We start from the raw sequence: 22,017 nt of genomic DNA on the forward strand, positions 1-22,017 counted from the left end.
TTTAGTACCGCCAGGGGGCATGACGCACAGGCGCTTTTGACTATCAACAGAAAATACTGACAGGCTCACTCTGATAAAAATGAACAAAGCCTGGTTAGCACCAACTTTCCACACCACCAGATGACAGCAGCACAGAGTTTTTAATCTTCAATATTTGAATGAGGCCCTCCAGTTGTTGCCTTCAAGGGTGTATTGATGACCCTCATATTTTTGTTCTGGCTTTGCACTGCATGAAGAGCCTTTATTAGTATAGAAGCACCACAACTACACTTTCTTTATATTAGAATGAGGCACTCCAGTTGGTGCCTTCAAGGGTCTATGGATGACCCTGCTGGTAATTTTTGGCAGGTTCTGCACTTTTGAGCTCTGCACTTTATAAGTTTAGGAGTACCACTACATGACAATTTTAACCAAATGTGGATGAGGCCCTTCTTTATGTCTAATACAGGATGTATCTGAGTCCCTCTGAGTCCCTAATTTTTGCCACTTCTTTCCTGCTATCTTCATAAATTACACAGAAATTTCCAATTTTTTAGTAAAAATTTCAATTTTGGTTTACTTAAATTATTATTTTTTTACATTTTGCCTTATATACAAGTCATTATACAGGAAATAATGTTTCTTAACTTTTTTTTCTCTACATTTTATCTTCGATATTGAATGTTTTATTGTTAGTCCTTAAAGCGGAGTAAAAGTGTGACAGCATTGTTTTCAGCAGCAATCTGGGAGTCAGAGATGCTCAATTTCACATTGACTCCAATTATACTCGTCGTTACTCGAAACGAGCATACGAGCATTAGGAATTGCTCGGTTCAAGTAATGAGAATCCGAGCATTTTAGTGCTTGCTCATCACTAGTGGGGATCTAAGAACCCAAACCCACACCCATTACGTGCAATTAAAGACACAAACAAACATCACACTAAAATTCTAATTCTCTTTATTTACTCTTTCTTCATTGCATTGTACTTATGCTTGAGCACAACTCATAAAGATGAGCAACTGCACTTTAGGTTTATGACTGTGGGAATAAGACCAGGCTACCAGTGTTCTCACTTACTGTAAGTTGCCTAAACATTTGCTAAATAAACACTTGTTTGGAATACATTTAACCATTGAAGTGTCCGGCCATGTGAGTGTACAATATACATCCTCCAGGCAGACAGTGTTGTGAATGACAACTAGTCCGCTGGCCCGACTGTCTTTAGAAAGACCACACAGGCTAGGGCTCATCCCATTGAACTCCCGTACTACTTCCTCGTGGACAGAATACTATTCAGACAACACAGGGTGAGGGTAATACACTGCAGTAATATTTTATTGAATCACTAACAGTCAACAACATAGCGTACAGTCCCAGCAAGTACACAAGATGGTGCAAATGACAGAGTTTCACCCTTCCGCTGGCTCGCCGGGGAGTAAGACCTCTTCAACTTCGGGGCATCCAGGCCTAACTACCTCAACCAGTAACAACCTGCTTTTGGGGGGCACCCACAGAGAGGAGGTAGCGGTAAACTTAGGAAGCTGACCGAGTACAGTGAGGTATGTGGCCGGGTGACCTTATTGTCCCAACCTGGGTCCTCCAAGCATCTTTGTGGGTTCAGAGATCGGCAGTGTCGCAGATCTATATTCCACCAGCTGGAGCCGTGGTCCCTCATCCCACAGGAGTGGTGGGAGGTAATCCCTCATTGTTCGATTGTTCAATTAACCTGCATATTTGTCCTCCAATAGGTGTTGTCACAGCTGACCCGGATCCCCCTCCATTACAGTGACCTTGGCACAGTCTCATTAGATGCTTCAATGCAAAATATTGGAAATAAATACCCAGAATTGAACAGGAATATTAATTTACACTTTAGTACAAGTTGCCAAACATCCTAATCTCTATGACCGCCCTAAAACTCAGAATTTATAGAAGGAGCCTTCAGAAGCTTCAGGATTTGAAAAGCGTTTGTGTGGAAGAATTGACCAAAATCACACCTGAGCAACGCATGTGACTAGTATCTCCATACAGGAGGCGTCTTGAATCTTCATAACCAACAAAGGCTTCAATATTTTTTCCCTGTGTGATTTTTTATTGTTACATATAACTTAATTTATGGACATATACAGTTTGATTTATTGGCCTGTGTGGATTGGATAGGTTGTTACTAGTGTTGAGCGAGCACTAAAATGCTTGGGTGCTCGAAGCTCGGGCCGAGCTCGCCGTGATTCTCGGGTGCTCGACCCGAGCAACGAGCCCAATGTTAGTCTATGGGAGACCCGAGCATTTTTGCGGCAGCACCCACGGCAGTCTGTAGAAAGCCTAAAAAGTGCCCAAAACGATAGTGACAGTGCTCAAAAGACATGGGGACAGCATGGGCATTGCCCCAGGAAGCATTTCTGACCCCCAGGTCACTGCTGTCAACAACGTGGTCAGAGGTATTAAGCCACTTTTACGGGCTCACAATAAAATGTTCAAAAACGAAACTGAAACGGTTTTCCTGTGAAATATGTTAAGGAATTTCCTTTCCAGGGTAAAGACTTGTGTATAAGGTAAAATAAATAACCAAAAACAAAAATACTCCTCCACACCGTGGGCTATGTTCACAAGTAGCATTTTTTATGCATTTTTGCACTTTTGTATTGCTTTCAACCGTGACAAATGCATTCACCGGGAAATGTCATTTTAACATTTTACAACCTTATCTGGCCATGTGATGTGTGACACATGCATACAGTGCTGAAAACACATGGGAACAGCAGGGGGAAGACCCCTGGAAGCATCTCTGACTCCCAGGTCACTGCCTAAAAGTGTGCCTATCAGAAGTGATTCTTTCCGCACCAGAAGATGCAGACTTGCAACTATCCCCATGCAAGTCCTTGTCCCAGGGCAGTGTTCAATTGTACCTCCCCCATTCCTTGCAATGCAAGCGCAAGTATGCAGCCTGCCACCCACCCACCCCCAGGCTGCAATACCATACTGCTAGCTTGCTTGCATTTGAAATGGGGCCTTTTAGTTTGGAGGAGGCCGAAGCTGGCCACTACCTCATGGCTGCTTCGGCAGCGAGGTATCCATACTCAGTCCCCAGCCGCCCGGCGGCCGGGTGTCCACGCTCGGTCCCCAGCCACCAGGGAGCGGCCGGGTGTCCATACTCGGTCCCCAACCGCCCCACGGCCGGGTGTCCACACACGCTCCCCAGCCGCCTGGGGGCGGCCAGGTGTCCATAAACGGTCCCCAGCCGCCTCCATTTCTCCTTGGAACATCCCCCCACACACTTTTCTTAGCCCGGCCTGCTTTAGGGCAGCATTGGACGAGCCCACCAGAGAACCAGACTCCTCCTGTGGGCCCTGGCTTCTCCATCAGGGGAGTTGAGAGTGCCAAGGTGAGGAGCATGATGATGATGATAGAAGTTAGCATCTGCTTTGTTTTCTTGGAATGCAAGCGTAAGTGTGCAACCAAACACCCACCCACCCCCAGGCTGCAATACCATACTGCTAGCTTGCACTTGAAATGGGGCCTTTTAGTTTGGAGGCCAAAGCTAGCCACTACCTCATGGCTGCTTCGGCAGTGAGGTATCCATACTCAGTCCCCAGCCGCTCGGCGGCCGCGTGTCCACGCTCGGTCCCCAGCCACCAGGGGGCGGCCGGGTGTCCATACACGCTCCCCAGCCGCCTGGGGGCGGCCGGGTGTCCATACTCGGTCCCCAGCCGCCCCGCGGCCAGGTGTCCACACACGCTCCCCAGCCGCCCCCATTTCTCCTTGGAACATCCCCCCACACACTTTTCTTTGCCCGGCCTGCTTTAGGGCAACATTGGACGAGCCCACCAGAGAACCAGACTCCTCCTGTGGGCCCTGGCTTCTCCATCAGGGGAGTTGAGAGTGCCAAGGTGAGGAGCATGATGATGATGATAGAAGTTAGCATCTGCTTTGTTTTCTTGGAATGCAAGCGTAAGTGTGCAACCAAACACCCACCCACCCCCAGGCTGCAATACCATACTGCTAGCTTGCACTTGAAATGGGGCCTTTTAGTTTGGAGGCCAAAGCTAGCCACTACCTCATGGCTGCTTCGGCAGTGAGGTATCCATACTCAGTCCCCAGCCGCTCGGCGGCCGCGTGTCCACGCTCGGTCCCCAGCCACCAGGGGGCGGCCGGGTGTCCATACACGCTCCCCAGCCGCCTGGGGGCGGCCGGGTGTCCATACTCGGTCCCCAGCCGCCCCGCGGCCAGGTGTCCACACACGCTCCCCAGCCGCCCCCATTTCTCCTTGGAACATCCCCCCACACACTTTTCTTTGCCCGGCCTGCTTTAGGGCAACATTGGACGAGGGGTACTCGGTGCTGGGGGATGTCACAGTGGCGGCTGGGGGATGTCACAGTGGTGGTGACCTGGTCCGTGACCCAGGGCGGTCAATCAAAAGGGGCCATATATAGGGGATTTATAGAGTTTTTATAGAGTTTGTGACGCCATCTGTGGAATGTGGCCAAAGGGAGCCGCCGCTGCGGAGCAGTCCTCTGAAGCTGATGTTACTGCAGCAGGGATGGTGTGGCTCTCCACAGGAAGAGCTAGCTCCCGCGCAGTGTAGATGATGTTGCAGGTGCTGGGCGTTGTAGTGCAGGGGTAGATGGCGCCGTAAGAAACACAGAGACAAGGAAGTGCAGTCCTCAGGGTCTTTACTCACGGTTATTGCAGTCCAAGTCACAGACATCAAAGCAACTTCCCGTGCTGTGCTGCGTTTACTCAGTGAGGGGTTCAGTCCACCCCCAGATAGCACCGGAGTACTTAGCAGGACCCCCTGCTGTGTCCTCACTCTCTGGCCTTTGCCCTGCACCTCACACCTAGTGTCTCCAATCCGGTACCTGCGGTACTTGGCGGGCGACGTCTGTTCTGTCCCCTGGGTCCTATGTGGCTACCTTCTCGGTGAGACTGGCGTGGACTTGTGGCTATAGGACTTAAAGTACTGCAGCCTCCGGTTTCTAGCTGAGACTTGCAATCTTCTACTAGTTGAGGGAAAGGTTCCCTTTAGATGGCCTGACCCCTCCACCACCAGGCAAATGCAGGCGTACGGGTGGCCTCTCGCACTGCCCGTACCCCTAGGGTCCTTTCTTCTGGTTCCTGGAGCCTTCCTGCTCCCTCTCCTCTCTTCTCTCCTTCCTCTCAGCCTTGGGCCTCACTGACTAGACCCGCCTCTGGAGCAGAGCTGCTGCAGAGACTCTGCTCCTTTCACTTTCCTCCTCAGACTGAACTCACTGATCTAAGATGGCTTCTCTACTTATATCTTCCTTCTATGTGCTCCCCTTAACTACTTCCTCCACTCACACCCACTATGTGGTTCCACTTACCAACTAGGTTCCCCCCACTCCAGCCAGGAACCAGGGACTGTGCTCTCCCGTAGGAGCAATCTCGCCCTGCCCTCTGAAATGTGGTGTAATGAATGCAGGTGTTAGGGTCCTGAGCTGTACTCCTTCTTTACCTGAGAGTGAGATGCCACATCTCTGGCTGAGTTGCAACACCTCTGTGGCGACCGAACCCTCAGGGGCACCACAATGATGATAGAAGTTAGCGTCTGCTTTGTTTTCTTGGAATGCAAGCGCATGTATGTAGTAGCGGCTAGACCTGAGGTGGTCAGCGTTTTGGTGCATATCCTACCTCCTCCGAGGATTGCTGGATGTTTTCCTGCTACTATCCCAGTTCTATGACTCCAGTTAAAACAAAGCTTCAGGTGATGAATGATGGATGGATGAGGTGGTGGCAAAGGAGAAAGAGGAGGAGGAACAGGGACCATTCACATCAATATCAGGCCAGTCAACCACACATGTCTTGTAGGATATGTTTCTGTACCAAAAGGAGCGTTTGGGCTCCACAGTTAAAGGGCATGCAGTGAGTGCAATGCCTACCAAAAATTTTGAGGCACTCCAATGCCCCTTGGAAGTGACATGGAGGTCAGAGGGCCTTAACTAAACCGTTTTTTCCATTTATAGCAACTGGGTCTCCTGTGCACTGTTGGCCTAAGCAATGAATGGAAGGCTTTCCAAAAATTATGAGGAACTGCAAAGCCCCATGAAACAGACGTGGATTACAGCATACTAAAAACCTTCTACCCATTATTGGGGAGTTGGTCTCCCTTAGTGTTCGCCTATGCATTGAAAAGCAAAAGCTGACTAAAATTAGGAGGAAAAGCAATGCCCGTTGGGAGAATGGTGGAGGTCGCAGAGGAATAAAAAGACAATATCAATGCCCCTTGGAAAAGTGGTGGAGGTCGCAGTAACTTAACAAGATGGTTTTAATGCCCCTGGGAAAAGTGGTAGAGGTCGCAGTAGCTGAACAAGACGGTTTTAATGCCCCTTGGAAGAATGGTGGAGGTTGCAGTAGCTTAACAAGATGGTTTAAATGCCACTTGGAAGAGCCATGCAGTACAGCATCTTAAAAACATTATTCCCATTATTGGAGAGTGGGTCTCCCATAGTCTTTGAATATGCCTTCCAAGCAAAAGCTGCCAAAAATTAGGAGGGAGGAACTTGCAATGCTGGCAAACAAGAGACATGCAGTACAGCATCTTAAACATTATTCCCATTATTGGGGAGTGGGTCTCCCATAGTCTTTGCCTATGCCTTCCAAGCAAAAGCTGCCAAAAATTGAGACGGAGGAACTTGCAATGCTGGCAATACAGACCAAGGTCACCCTGGTGGTATAGTGGTGGTGGAGGCTGAGGATAAGGAGAAGAGCAAAATACAGCCGAAATGAGGAAGCGTATACCCATGTGTGGGTGTGAAGCGGTGCATGGGAATACACCTCCCGAAATAACACAGTGGATTTGACTTTGTTACTCTGCTGTCATTTGGTGGTGATGAGAAGTCTGGCCCAATCCAGCCCTTGTTCATTTTGATAAGGGTCAGCTTGTCAGCATTGTCAGTTGACAGGCGAGTGCGCTTATCTGTTATAATTCCCCCAGCGGCACTAAAAACACGCTCCGATAACACTCTAGCGACACGGCAGACCAGGACCTCCAAGGCGTACAGAGCGAGTTCATTCCAAGTGTGCAGCTTGGATACACAATAATTAAAAGGCACAGAGGAATCACGGAGGATGCTGGTAAGGTCGGCAATGTACTCCCTCACCATCTTTTGAAACTTTCCCCTCCTTGTGAGAGTGCCCCGCGCCTCAGGGCCTGTAAGCTGGGCGGGTCTCAGAAAACTGTCCCAGAACGCTGACAGTGTTCCCCTGCCTCTGCTGGATTGGAGTTGCGTCTCTCTCGCCTGTACGCCTTGGTTGGTCAACGAACTGTGACCTCTGCCACTAGCGTGTTCAGATGGGAATTTTTTTAATAGTTCTGCAGCAAGGGCCTTCTGGTACTGCCCCATTTTTGTAGACCTCTCCACCTCAGGAATAAGAGAGTGAAAGTTCTCCTTGTAGCAGGGGTCTAAAAGTGTCACCAACCAGTAATGACTGTCACCCAACATTTTTACAACGCGAGGGTCACGGTTAAGGCAGCGTAACATAAAGTCAGCCATGCGTGCCAGACTGGTAACGGGCAAGACTTCCGTGTCCTCACCAAGATGACGACTGACCATGCTATCCTCATCCTCCTCCTCCCCCCTGTCCTTAGGCCACTCACGCTGAGCCGACGGTATGACAGTTGTACAGGTACTATCGTCTACAGTGCATGATACCAGCTCCTGTTCTTCCTCCTCCTCCTCCTCTCCCTCAATGGCCCCCAATGCACGTTGGGATGAGATGAGGCTGGGCTGTGTGTAATCGCCCGCTATGGCTTCTTGATCTATCTCATCATACTCTGACTGCAATGCTTCCTCTTTAATTCTCTGCAGAGAACGTTGCAAAAGACAGACAAGTGGGATGCTGACGCTAATGATGGCGTCATCGCCACTCACCATCTTGGTGGACTCCTCAAAGTTTGTCAGGATGGTACATATGTCAGACATCCAGGTCCACTCCTGAGGTCTTATGTGTGGAGTCTGACCTGACTATCGACGGCCTTGTTGCAGCTGGTACTCCACAACTGCTCTCTTCTGCTCACAAATCCTTTGCAACATGTGGAGGGTAGAGTTCCAACGTGTGGGGACATCACACACCAGTCGGTGTGACGGAAGCTGCAAACGCTGCTGCAACACATCAAGGGCAGTTGAAGCTGTAGCCGACTTGCGAAAATGAGCTGACAGGCGGCGTACTTTGACGAGCAGATCTGGCAACTCGGGGTACGATTTAAGAAACCGCTGAACCACGAGGTTAAGCACATGAGCCAGGCATGGTACGTGTGATCTCGCCTCGCCTCAGAGCCGCCACCAGGTTACGGCCATTGTCACACACGACCATGCCTGGATGTAGGTTCAGCGGTCTCAGCCATAGATCTGCCTGCTCTTTCACAGCTGTCCACAACTCACAAGCAGTGTGAGGTTTATCACCTAATCTTATGAGTTTCAGCACAGCCTTTTGCCGCTTGGCTGAGGCAGTAATGCAGTGCTTCCAGCTTATAACTGATGTCGTGATATCTGAGATGGAGGCTGAACATGAGGAGGAGGATGATGCGCAGGAGCTGTACACTGTGGGGGCAACTCTGACTGACATAGGGCCCGCAATCCTCGGTGTAGGGAGGATGTGTTCCGTCCCAAGGTCTGACTGGGTCCCGGCTTCCACTATGCTTACCCAGTGTGCCGTCAAGGAGGTGTACCATCCCTGGCCACAAGCACTTGTCCACGTGTCCGTTGTCAGGTGGACTCTCCCAGTAACTGCATTGTTTAGGGCACGGCAGATGTTTTGGGACACATGCTTGTGTAGTGCGGAGAAGGCACACCGGGCAAAATAGTGTCAGCTGGGGACCGAGTACCAAGGGACGGCCACCGCCATAAGGTTGCAGAAGGATTCCATTTCCACCAGCCTAAAAGGCAGCATTTCCAACGCAAGCAGTCGTGAAATGTGCGAATTTAGGACTGTGGCCTGTGGGGCGTTGGCTGCGAATTTGCGCTTTGGTTCAAAGCTCTGGGATATGGACAATTGAACGCTGCGGTGGGACGTGGACGTGGACGTTGATGCTGTTTCTCGAGAAACTGCCATAACAAGTGAAGACTGAGAGGAGGGGACATCTTTGCATGCAGTACGGACAGGGGATTGCCTTGCACGTACAACAGTGGGTTCTATTACATGCACAACAGCGGAAGAAGCAGTGGTGACACCCGCTGACACTGGTCGTGGACCCTGGGGTTCACCGCACAAAGTCGGGTGCTTTGCTGCCATGTGCTTGATCATGCTGGTGGTGGTTAGGCTGGTAGTTTTGTCACCCCTGCTGATGCTGGCATGGCAGGTGGTACAAATGGCCTTTTTGGGGTTATCAGCAGAGTCTTTAAAAAAATTCCAGACTCTGGAAGACCTACCGGTTGTACTGGCAACGTCCCTCGTGTTGGTGTTATGGGGAACTGTTGCCCGCCTTCTGTGTGCGGCCACCACACTGCTTCTTGATGCCTGTTGGGGTACTCTGCCTCCCTCCCCCTGTGTGCTGCTGGCCTCACTCTGCGTGTCCTCCTGCCACGTTGGGTCAGTTACTAGATCATCCACCACTTCCTCCTCTTCCACTTGCGCACCATGATCCTCCTCCTCACTTCGTGGCAATTGTGTCTCGTCATCGTCCACCTCTTGTGACAAATTGCCAGCGTCGACTTCCTGTGGCCGTGGCTGTTCAAATATTTGGGCATCGCTACATGGGATCTCCTCTTCCACCACTTCAAGCGGAGCAGGCGAGGGGCACAAATATGGAAATGGACCAGTGAACAGCTCTTCAGAGTGTCCAAGTGTGGGATCAGTTGCTGTCTGACGACACTCGGCATGGTGGGAGGAAGGAGCATCAGGGTGAGGAGGAGAATGCGGTCGAGACTCACGGCTACTAAAACTTGACCGTGTGGAAGACAGACCGGAGGTGGTGGTGCCCAGGTAACTGGAAGTATTATCTGCTATCCAATTAATAACCTGTTCACACTGATCAGTTCACAATACTGGTGTTGTAGTGTGCTTTCCTAGTAATTCGGTCAAGAAGTGGGAGCGAGAAGATGTGGCTGTTGGTTGTGGCACATTTTCACCTTGGCCACGGCCCCATCCTCTACACGCACCATCACCAGAACATCCAGTTCCACGTCCCTTGCCACGCGCCTTGCCCATTGTAAATGAAGTAAAATAGCTTACACTCGCACTATCAATGGGAAAAGGGTAATAAAAAGGAGATTAGAACCGTGGAAGAGGAAAACCACAGTTCTATTTCTCTGGCCTACACAAGAATCTTTTAAACAGATATATTTGTGACTGAATAGATAGGGAGACACTATTTTTTTTTATTTTTACGTAAAACAAGCCAAAAGCTGGATAATACAGAGATTTGAACCGTGGAACTGCAAAACCACAGTTCTAATTTACTGGCATATACCAGACTTTTTTTAATAGATATATTTTGGGCTGAACAGTCAGTGACACACTCAAACAGTTTTTTTTATGCAAAAAAGGCCCAAAAGTGGATAATACAGAGATTTGAACCGTGTAACTGCAAAACCACAGTTATATTTTTCTGGCCTACACCAGAATCTTTCAAACAGATATATTTGTGTCTGAACAATCAGGGAGACACTATTACTGTTTTTTTACGGCAAAAAATGCCAAAAACAGGATAATACAGAGATTTGACCCGTGGAACTGCAAAACCACAGTTATATTTTTCTGGCCTACACCAGACTCTTTTAAACAGATATATTGGTGTCTGACCAGTCAGGTAGACACTATTACAGTTTTTTTTTTTTACGGCAAAAAATGCCAAAAACAACATAATACAAAGATTTGACCCGTGGAACTGCAAAACCACAGTTATATTTTTCTGGCCTACACCTGACTCTTTTAAACAGATATATTGGTGTCTAACCAGTCAGGGAGACACTATTACAGGTTTTTTTACGGCAAAAAATGCCAAAAACAGGATAATACAAAGATTTGACCCATGGAACTGCAAAACCACAGTTATATTTTTCTGGCCTACACCAGACACTTTTAAACAGATATATTGGTGTCTGACCAGTCAGGGAGACACTATTACTGTTTTTTTTTTACAGCAAAAAATGCCAAAAACAGGATAATACAGAGATTTGACCCGAGGAACTGCAAAACCACAGTTATAGTTATGTGACGTACACCAGACTCTTTTAAACAGATATATTGGTGTCTGACCAGTCAGGGAGACACTATTACAGTTATTTTTACGGCAAAAAATGCCAAAAACAGGATAATACAGAGATTTGACCCGTGGAACTGCGAAACCACAGTTATATTTTTATGGCCTACACCAGACTCTTTTAAACAGATATGTTGGTGTCTGACCAGTCAGGGACACACTATTACAGTTTTTTTTACGGCAAAAATGCCAAAAGCAAGATAATACAGAGATTTGACCCGTGGAACTGCAAAACCACAGTTATAGCTATGTGACGTACACCAGACTCTTTTAAGCAGATACATTGGTGTCTGACCAGTCAGGGAGACACTATTACAGTTTTTTTTACAGCAAAAAATGCCCAAAACAGGATAATACAGAGATTTGACCCGTGGAACTGCAAAACCACAGTTATATTTTTCTGGCCTACACGAGACTCTTTTAAACAGATATATTGGTGTCTGACTAGTCAGGGAGACACTATTACGTTTTTTTTTTACGGAAAAAAATGCCAAAAGCAGGATAATACAGAGATTTGACCCGTGGAACTGCAAAACCACAGTTATAGTTATGTGACGTACACCAGACTCTTTTAAACAGATTTATTGGTGTCTGACTAGTCAGGGAGACACTATTACTGTTTTTTTAAGGCAAAAAAAATGCCAAAAACAGGATAATACAGAGATTTGACCCGTGGAACAGCAAAACCACAGTTATATTTTTCTGGCCTACACCAGACTCTTTTAAACAGATATATTGGTGTCTGACCAGTCAGGGAGACACAATTACAGTTTTTTTTATGGCAAAAAATGCCAAAAACAGGATAATACAGAGATTTGACCCATGGAACTGCAAAACCACAGTTATATTTTTCTGGCCTACACCAGACTCTTTTAAACAGATATATTGGTGTCTGACCAGTCAGGGAGACACTATTGCTGTTTTTTTTTACGTCAAAAATTCCAAAAACAGGATAATACAGAGATTTGACCCGTGGAACTGCAAAACCACAGTTATAGTTATGTGGCGTACACCAGACGCTTTTAAACAGATATATTGGTGTCTGACCAGTCAGGGAGACACTATTACAGGTTTTTTTTTTACGGCAAAAAATGCCAAAAACAGGGTAATACAGAGATTTGACCTGTGGAACTGCAAAACCACAGTTATATTTTTCTGGCCTACACCAGACTCTTTTAAACAGATATATTGGTGTCTGAACAGTCACAGACACACTAAATTTTTTTTTTTGGGGGGAGGGGGGATACCAAAAGGTTAATAAGATGCGTATTTGGACAGCCTGACTCAGGAAAAAAAAAATACAGGATTTAGATGAAAAAAAAAAAAAATTTCCTGGCCCCTGAGACCGGGGTGATAAGTCTAGCAATTTGACCAACAAGAGCTCACAGGACTGTAATGCAGCGTTAGCTGGTATAACCACTGCGTCTCCTATACAGCCTGCCTGCCTGCCTGATATCTGGGATGGATATTATTCCTGAGAAGGACTGTTTGTTTGATTTGGCAGCCTTTAGAGACCCTACACTAACTATTTCGGATTATAAATCTCTCCCTAACTCAGCAGCACCCTCTCTACACTGTCTGATCCGGAGCGACTGTGTCCAAGATGGCAGCGCCCGGTTTTAAATACTCGAGGTGACGCTGTGCGGTCAGCCAATCCCTGTAATGCCCACAAACAACATGGCTGCGGCATTACAGTGACTGGCTGGCAATCCCTGCATGTACATTGGCTCTGTAAAGAACGCCAAACGTGCAGGGCGGAGACCCGAGCTCTCGCCCGAGTAACCCGGAAATGCTCGGTGCTCGCCGAACATCCCGAGTAATGAGATGCTCGGGTGAGTATCGAGCAGTGTCGAGCATGCTCGCTCAACACTAGTTGTTACTCGATAGGAGCAAACCTCTCAAGGTTCAATTCATTTCAAATCGACGAACTTCCCGATGTCCTCCGAATAATTCACCAAACAGTTCGTCGTACATATCCGAAACCCATTGCAATCAATGGGAGGCAAAAACAAATGCATACACAACGCCTTCAAATGACCCAAAAGCTGCCAAAACAGCTCAAATTAGGGGCAGACACCAGGAAAAGTGGCATCAATTGACCCACAGTACTAATTTTATAATGGTGTAATGCCAGTGATGCACTACTCTGCCATAGGTCACATATATTTGGTGTGCGGGTATTATTACTTCACTAAAGCAGGAAGAAAAGTAAAAGAGAATGTAGTTTGTGATGCCAGGGTGCACTGTATTACCTTCTGTTTCCTGGTGTGATGGTATGTTGTGCACCCCAGAAAACAGATAGACGGATAGGCTATTGGTAAACTTTACTACTTGCAAACAAATACAGATAAATCCAGACAGATGATTGAGCAGAGTTTCAAATCCAATGCAGCAAGCACAGTTATTCTCAGTACAGCAATGCAGGTACATAAATAGTGCAGCATTTCCTGAGTACTATCTTCTACTTATATGCACAGTCTATCACACAGCTGATTGCAGCTGAAGCTGTGGTCTCTCATGTACAGGAGCTCTGTCTGAGCTTCCTACCTGCTCCTTCAGCTTCCAGGCAAAACAAGACACCACACATGTCTACTCTCTCCTTCTCTCTCTGAGCACACACTGCACTAAGCTCAGCACCTTGTCATGTCTCTAACCAATGTGACCTTATTGCCATATATGGAAATCAGGGCTAAATCATTAACTATTGGTAATCTGCTATTGCGTTCTGCTAAGTACATCAGTCTCTGCATATATAAACCATTCTGTACTATCAGGGGCGGACACAGACTGTAGTGGGCCCCTGTGCAAGAAATTTTGGGGGGCCCCCCCTGCCCTTCATAAGGCAACAAAGTTATGTAAACATAACCCCCCATGTGCATCTCTCACCCCCCCATGTGCAGCTCTCATCCCACCCATGTGCAGCTCTCACCCCCCGTGCATCTCTCATCCCCCCCATGTGCATCTCCCATCCCCCCATGTGCATCTCTCATCCCCCCCATGTGCATCTCTCACCCCCCCATGTGCATCTCTCATCCCCCCCATGTGCATCTCTCATCCCCCCCATGTGCATCTCTCACCCCCCCATGTGCATCTCTCACCCCCCCATGTGCATCTCTCACCCCCCCATGTGCATCTCTCACCCCCCCATGTGCATCTCTCACCCCCCATGTGCATCTCTCACCCCCCCATGTGCATCTCTCACCCCCCCCATGTGCATCTCTCACCCCCACCATGTGCATCTCTCATCCCCCCCGTGCATCTCTGATTCCCCCCACTCCTAGTTAATTAATTGTATTTAAAAAAAATAAAAGTTGTTATACTTACCCCCATGCAATCCCTGCAGAATCCTGGCGCTCGTCCACGTCGCTGCCACCAGGTTCTCCTGACGTTCGGCCATGTGACGGCGCCACATACATAGCCATCAGCTTTTGTTTTGGCCAAAAGATTTTTAAAGCCGCCACCACGATAAGGTAGACTCTTCTGGGCGGGCCCTACTCTAACCTATTAAAATTTTCTTAAAATATCCAATACTCTTTTTAGATATATTTTTATTTAGTTTTCTTTAAGGGAATGTGTCATATACATTTTTTTTTTAAATGACCAATAATACCACATACAGGGAATACCGCCACACCATGACCAGACCACATATTACCACAACATAGTGACTGAATAATACCACACAGAAGGGAGAAAAACTGCCACACCATGACCAGACCACATATTACCACTAAATTACTAATATTACCACCACATTACTAATATTACCATAAGTGTCATTATACACGGGAGCTCTATACATGGTATGTATAACGTAAGTGTCCAGGTAATCTAGTGATCACCAGTGAAATTATACACAGGAGCTCTGTATATAGTGTCAGTGTACAGGTAATACAGTGATCACCAGTGACATTATACACAGGAGCTCTGTATATAGTGTACAGGTAATACAGTGATCATCAGTGACATTATACACAGGAGCTCTGTATATAGTGTCAGTGTACAGGTAATACAAGGATCACCAGTGACATTATACACAGGAGCTCTGTATATAGTGTCAGTGTACAGGTAATACAGTGATCACCAGTGAAATTATACACAGGAGCTCTGTATATAGTGTACAGGTAATACAGTGATCATCAGTGACATTATACACAGGAGCTCTGTATATAGTGTCAGTGTACAGGTAATACAGTGATCACCAGTGACATTATACACAGGAGCTCTGTATATAGTGTCAGTGTACAGGTAATACAGTGATCACCAGTGACATTATACACAGTGTACATGTAATAGACTGACTCACCGGTGACGTCTCTAGGTGAAGTCCTTCATCTTCACTTTTCTCCTTCATCCAGCACAGACCGCCATCACGTCTTCCAGCCAGGACTCATCTCTGCATAAAATAACACAGTTATCTAGAGCACATTCCCCAACTTCTACATTACGCAGCTGAATACAGACGTGCATCCACCATCAATATATGGTTAGTTATTATGCAACCTACCATTCCAAATATAAATTGTAATCCACCACTGTGCCCCCATTAACTGTAAATAGGCACTTAATATATAATTTAATTAGAACCTCTACTCTTTCCGCCAATTTGTTACCAGTCACACTCCTGCATCCGCAACGCCCCCTACTCTATACTTCCTGCTCCCCGCATTCAATATTTACATGCACCCCCTGCCCCAATTCATTATATCATGTCCGTGCTCTCCCCACCCCATCATCATTTATCATTTACTCTCCCCCACCCCACATTCGTTATGTGCAGCTCATTATCCCCCTACTCCCAATTCCCCCATGTGCAGCTCTCAAACCCCCCCATGTGCAGCTCACATCCCCCCCCATGTGCACATATCTCACCCCCTCCCCCACATGTGCCCCTCTCTCATCCCCCTCCCCCACATGTACCCCTCTCGTCCCCCTCCCCCACATGTGCCCCTCTCGTCCCCCTCCCCCACATGTGCCCCTCTCTCATCCCCCTCCCCCACATGTGCCCCTCCCTCATCCCCCTCCACCACATGTGCACCTCTCTCATCCCCCTCCACCACATGTGCACCTCTCTCATCCCCCCCCACATGTGCATCTCCCATCTCCCCCCCCCACACATGTGCATCTCCCATCCCCCCCCCACCACATGTGCATCTCCTATCTCCCCCCCCACACATGTGCATCTCCCATCCCCCCCCCACACACATGTGCATCTCCCATCCCCCCCCTACACATGTGCATCTCCCATCTCCCCCCACACACACATGTGCATCTCCCATCTCCCCCCCACACACATGTGCATCTCCCATCTCCCCCCCACACACATGTGCATCTCCCATCTCCCCCCCACACACATGTGCATCTCCCATCCCCCCCCACACACATGTGCATCTCCCATCTCCCCCCCCACACACATGTGCATCTCCCATCCCCCCCCACACACACACATGTGCATCTCCCATCTCCCCCCCACACACACACACACACACACACACACATGTTCATCTCCCATCTCTCCACTCCTAGTTAATTGTATTTTAAAAAAAATAAAACTTGTTATACTTACCCCCATGCGATCCCTGCAGAATCCTGGCGCTCGTCCAAATCACTGACAGCAGGTTCTCCTGACTTCCGGCCATGTGACGGCACCGTCACATGACCGGAAGTCAGGGGAATCATGAAGGCGCTGCTGCAACAGCGCAGCTCAGCGCTGAAATGTCCCGGATCCGGCGCATAGCATGGGGCCAGGGGCCCCATGAGGAGAGAGACGCACAAGAGGGGGGCCCCCGAGCGGGCCCCTACCGGCCGGGCCCCATACTGGAGTCAGGGCAGTCATGCCCTGATGGCGGCCCTGCTGGAGGCTGGAGGGGCCCCCTCTCCCTCGGGGCCCCCGTTCAATGAACCGGCTGCACGGGCGGTAGTTCCGCCCCTGTGTACTATATCTGCAAAGAGAATATGAACATTGTGCAGACATAATGAGATAGCTGCTGGCTCTGTTACATCTTAAAGGGGCATACATATACAACTTTGGGGCACTACATATTCACCCACTTTAAAAACATGCATGTCCTCATGCATCTGGAACGTCTTAGGACAACCTATAAAGAGAAACATACATAAAATGCAAACAGTAAAATATTATGAGTCCATGAGTCTCTGAATAAATGCTGTAACCTGGAACAAATAAAACATCTTTCAAAAGTCTTTGAAGGCACGTAGTTTGAACATTGCATAAAATGAAGAAAATGAAGAATATGTGGCTGTAGTATAACAGTCTCTTGTAGTGGGCTATTTCCTATTTTTATAGTCCCAATTAAAGTATATAAAGTAAATAATTAGCTCAGTCATTCAAGGTATCTTGCTGGCACACGGCCTTTGGTCATTCTCTCTGACCTTCATAAAGAGTCACTTGTGATACCTGATGAGGGCTCATCCTCAAGGGATTCAAAGGCAATACACTCAGTGGAGAGTGACTGAGAGTCAACAAGTTCATACTGTGGGCAGACAGGTTGTGGGATGGACCACTGCAAACAAGGACCAAATTGCCATCCAACAGGGAACATATTACCTTCTGGAGCTGTTGCTGATCTTGTGTCAGGGGATACCTGATCTGGAATGGCATTCTCTGCAGGATTCTTCCTGGAATCGTCTCTGAAGTAATCTGGTGGATGGTTGGCTATATCATCTGTCAGGCAAAGCTTCAGCTGGCTACGGTGTACCACCTTGTTTGTCTCTTCATTCTCTTTAGAGATATTGTAGATTTCTACTCCAGGCAGAGGGATAGCTCGAACGATGAATGGGCAAGTTTGCCACTTCTCATCTAATTTGCTGGTGCGATGATTCTTCTTAAGCCAAACTCGATCTCCGACTGTCAGGGGTTTTGCTTTGGCATTCAGGTTGTAGTTCTCTTCTTGTCTCTGACGAACGACTTTCATCCTCTCTTCCACAATGGCATTTGCTTCTTCTAGTCTTTGCTGATTCTCTGTGACCCAATCAATTTGTGGCAGTGGGTTGACTGTCTCTGGAATTTTCACTTCCAAGGCAACATCTGCTGGTAGTCTTCCTGCTGGTAGTCTTCCACTTACTTTCAGTTAACTACCTCTGTTACTATTCTTAAAATTTTGTACCAATACTACTCTATGAAACTGATTTTTCTGCTATCTGAGTGTGGCTGAGTAGAAAAGCAGCTTGAGCAGAAAAGCAGCTTGAGCTGTTACATGTGGTATCAGGGCTCCCGGCACAGCAGACCTACATTGATCCCTCACCCATCCCGTCTTAAAGGGGTTGTCCTCTACTTTATATGATCCCCCAATGTTTCCCACAGCGCCCATAAGTGTTTCTCTAAATACCTTGTGTTGCCTTTTCTGCCTGTGAGCGGCGCTATCACTGGCCGCTCACAGGCATCACGTGACGCCTGGCTGCAGCCGGCTCTGACATTCACTGACGTCACGACAAATCCAGGCTGCAGCCGAGGGTCCATCTTCCGCGTTCCACTGATCGCTGCTGGGTTGTGGGCGGGTTACACCGCGCGTCACACCCAGTTTTAACATCGCGCTCTCCCTCTCCTCATTCACTGGGAAAACACGCGGTGGATGATGGGTGTGATGCATGTGGGTAACAACGTCCACAGCCCAGCGTCAAGCGCAGGGAGCACATCACTGATATCACGCCAAGCTGAAATGTGGCCAGCTAGATCATGTTAGTGATGCGCCCCCTGGGCCGTGGGGCACTCGTTGCAGGGCCGGTCGTTGCTATGGGAGATGTCACAGTGGCGGTGACCCGGTCCATGACCCAGGGTGGTCAATCAAAAGGGGAATATTTACAGGGGATTATAGTTTATATATAAAGTTCGTGACGCCACCTGTGGTATGCGGCTAAAGGGAGCCGCCGCTGCCGAGCAGGTCCTTTGGAGCTGATGTTAGTGCAGCAAAGCTGGTGTGGCTCTCCACAGGTAGAGCTTAGCTCCAGGGCAGTGTAGATGTTGTAGATGTTATAGGTGATGCTGGGCATTGTAGTGCAGGGGTGATGGTGCAGTTAATAATCACAGAGACAGTGGGGTGCAGTCTTCCGAGTTTACTCACAGTTATTAAGTTCCTCAGGTTATAGGTTCCGGACTACAACCTCCCACGTCGCGCTGCGTTCACCAGGCAGGGGTTCAGCAATCCCTCAGGTAGTTCTAGAGTGCCTGACAGGACCCCTTTCCATGTGCCTTCCTCAGTCGTCTTCCTGCGCTGGCTCTCGCCTTCCTGCCCTGCGCCTTGCAATCAGTGTCCCAATCCGGTAGCCTCGGGTCTTGTCGGGCGACCTGCAGTCCCCTGGACCCTCTGTGGCTACCTTCTCAGCGATATAATTGCGGATGTGGCCACTGCACCTTACAAGTACAGCAGCCTCCGGTTCCTAGCTGAGCCTTGTAGTTATCCACTAGTTTAGGGGCCGATCCCCTCTGCGGCTCGATCCCTCCACCGCCTGGCAGATTCGGGTGTACGGGTGGCCTCCAGCACTTCCCGTACCCCTGGGATCACTTTGTTCCTCCTGGAGCCTTCCTTCCTGCTCCTCTCCTCTCTTCAGTCTGTCCTGGGCCTCTCTCACTAGACCCTCCTCCTGAGCAGAGCTCCTGCTGAGCTCCTGCTCCTCTCACTTTCCTCCTCCAACTGACCACACTCTCTCAAGATGGCTCCCCCTTTTTATACAGCTACTGAAGTGCTCTCCTGATCTACGTCCTCCACCCACACCCACCACATGGTTCCCCCTCACTTGGATCCCCTCCACTCCAGCCAGGGACCAGGGACTGTGCTCTCCCTTAGGAGCAATCTCGCCCTGCCCTACTGAAGTTGACGTGTTGGGGTTGCAGGTGTTAGGGTCCTGGGCAGCACTCTATCCTTACCTGAGAGTGGGATACCACACTTCTGGGTGAGATGCAGTACCTCTGTGGCGACTGAACCCTCAGGGGCGCCACATTAGCAACAGAAAAAAATAGATTTTTTTTTACTGTGAATGAGCTCTTCATACAGCTCAATTTCACCGCCAGAAAATTACAAGCTGACCTGCTGCATGTATCATGGTAGTAAAAGAAAAAAATAAAGTTTCTAAGATGTACTCCAGCATGGAGCACAATATAAGCAATGCTCAATAGAGTTCTATGCTGAAATGTGCCCTGCTGTCTCTGTCTGGACTTCACTAATAGCAAAAACTGTTCATCTTCTGGAAGGTCGAATTCACAGCCACACAGGACCCCATCTATCTAAAATATCTGACTTAGAAGCAACTGCCTAGATAACTCTGTCAAATCTCTGAGTATCCAGGAGCACCATCAGGAGCATCATCTCTGCGCTGTTATACTAACAAAATGGGGCTAAAACAACATCTTTTATATGGAGAGGGACATGTGATTTCAGCAGCCAATGGCACAAGCCCTTGTGTCTGAACATTGTGGATGGTTCCTGAACCTTGATTGGCTTGCCGCAATCTGCACACATTAAGTGAAGGGGAAAAAAATTAGACTACCAGCATGCCGCTCCTCTGACCTCTCCCCACCCGCTCCCCTCATCAAACACGTATCCCCCACTCATCATACAGCACCAGTATCCTAGACAAAGTGATAAAAATACTGTCGTGGAAACACAATAATTTCCTGCACTTTTAGCGAATTTTGACAATTTTAAGTAAAAATGCTTGGGTGTCCAATCACGAGTCTGAATTTGCAACGTTGAAATTGGCAAACGTTTACCGAACATGTTCGCTCATCTCCAGTTGTGAGAATTTCATGTCAATAGCACCTTCAGAAATAGATTCACTTAAAAAATTGGTCATGTATTAAATATTTATTTCACTGGCTATATATATATATATATATATATATATATATACATATATATATGTATATACAGTTGTGCTCAAAAGTTTACATACCCCGGCAGAATTTTTCCTTTCTTGGCCTTGTTTCAGAGAATATGAATGATAACAAAAAAACTTTTTCTCCACTCATGGTTATTGGTTGCGTGAAGCCATTTATTGACAAACTACTGTGTTTTCTCTTTGTAAATCTTATTGACAACCAAAAACATCCAAATGACCCTGATCAAAAGTTCACATACCCTTGTGATTTTGGCCTGATAATATGCACAGAATTTGACACAAATGGGTTTGAATGGCTACTAAAGATAACATCCTCACCTGTGCCCTGTTTAATTGTAATCAGTGTGTGTGTGCATAAAAGTTGAGTGAGTTTCTGGGATCCAGACAGACTCTTGCATCTTTCATCCAGCCACTGACGTTTCTGGATTGTGAGTCATGGGGAAAGCAAAAGAATTGTCAACGGATCTACGGGAAAAGATAGTTGAACTGTATAACACAGGAAAGGGATACAAAAAAATATCCAAGGAATTGATAGTGCCAGTCAGCAGCATTCAAACTGTGATTAGCAAATGGAAAATCACAGGCTCTGTGAAATCCAAACCACAGTCAGGCAGACCAACAAAAATTTCGGCCACAACTGCCAGGAAATTTGTTCGGGATGCAAAGAAAAACCCACAAATAACATCAGCTGAAATTCAGGACTCTCTGAAAACTAGCGGTGTGGCTGTTTCAAGATGCACAATAATTAGGCACTTGAAAAAAAATGGGCTGCATGGTCGAGTCGCCAGAAGAAAGCCATTACTGCACAAATGCCACAAAGTATCTCACCTAGAATACACCAAACAGCACAGAGATAAGCCTCAAAATTTCTGGAACAAGGTAATTTGGAGTGATGAGACCAAAGTTTAACTTTTTGGCCACATCCATAAATGTTACATTTGATGAGAGGTCAACAAGGCCTATGA

The 22,017-nt window shown here is 47.7% G+C and overlaps 1 long non-coding RNA gene across 1 annotated transcript in view; it reads right to left on the minus strand.

Moving 5' to 3' along the window:
* LOC141172612 (uncharacterized) overlaps positions 1 to 22,017 on the minus strand; it is a 51,691-nt gene that overhangs the window by 24,430 nt on the left and 5,244 nt on the right. Inside the window, exon 2 of the long non-coding RNA XR_012252497.1 lies at positions 15,504 to 15,593. This is a non-coding gene — a long non-coding RNA (uncharacterized lncRNA). The remainder of the gene's footprint in view (positions 1 to 15,503; positions 15,594 to 22,017) is intronic.

Source organism: Phyllobates terribilis, unplaced genomic scaffold, assembly GCF_046119375.1.
Source record: "Phyllobates terribilis strain yellow unplaced genomic scaffold, ASM4611937v1 Scaffold_12__6_contigs__length_324123572, whole genome shotgun sequence".
Lineage (NCBI taxonomy): Eukaryota > Metazoa > Chordata > Amphibia > Anura > Dendrobatidae > Phyllobates > Phyllobates terribilis.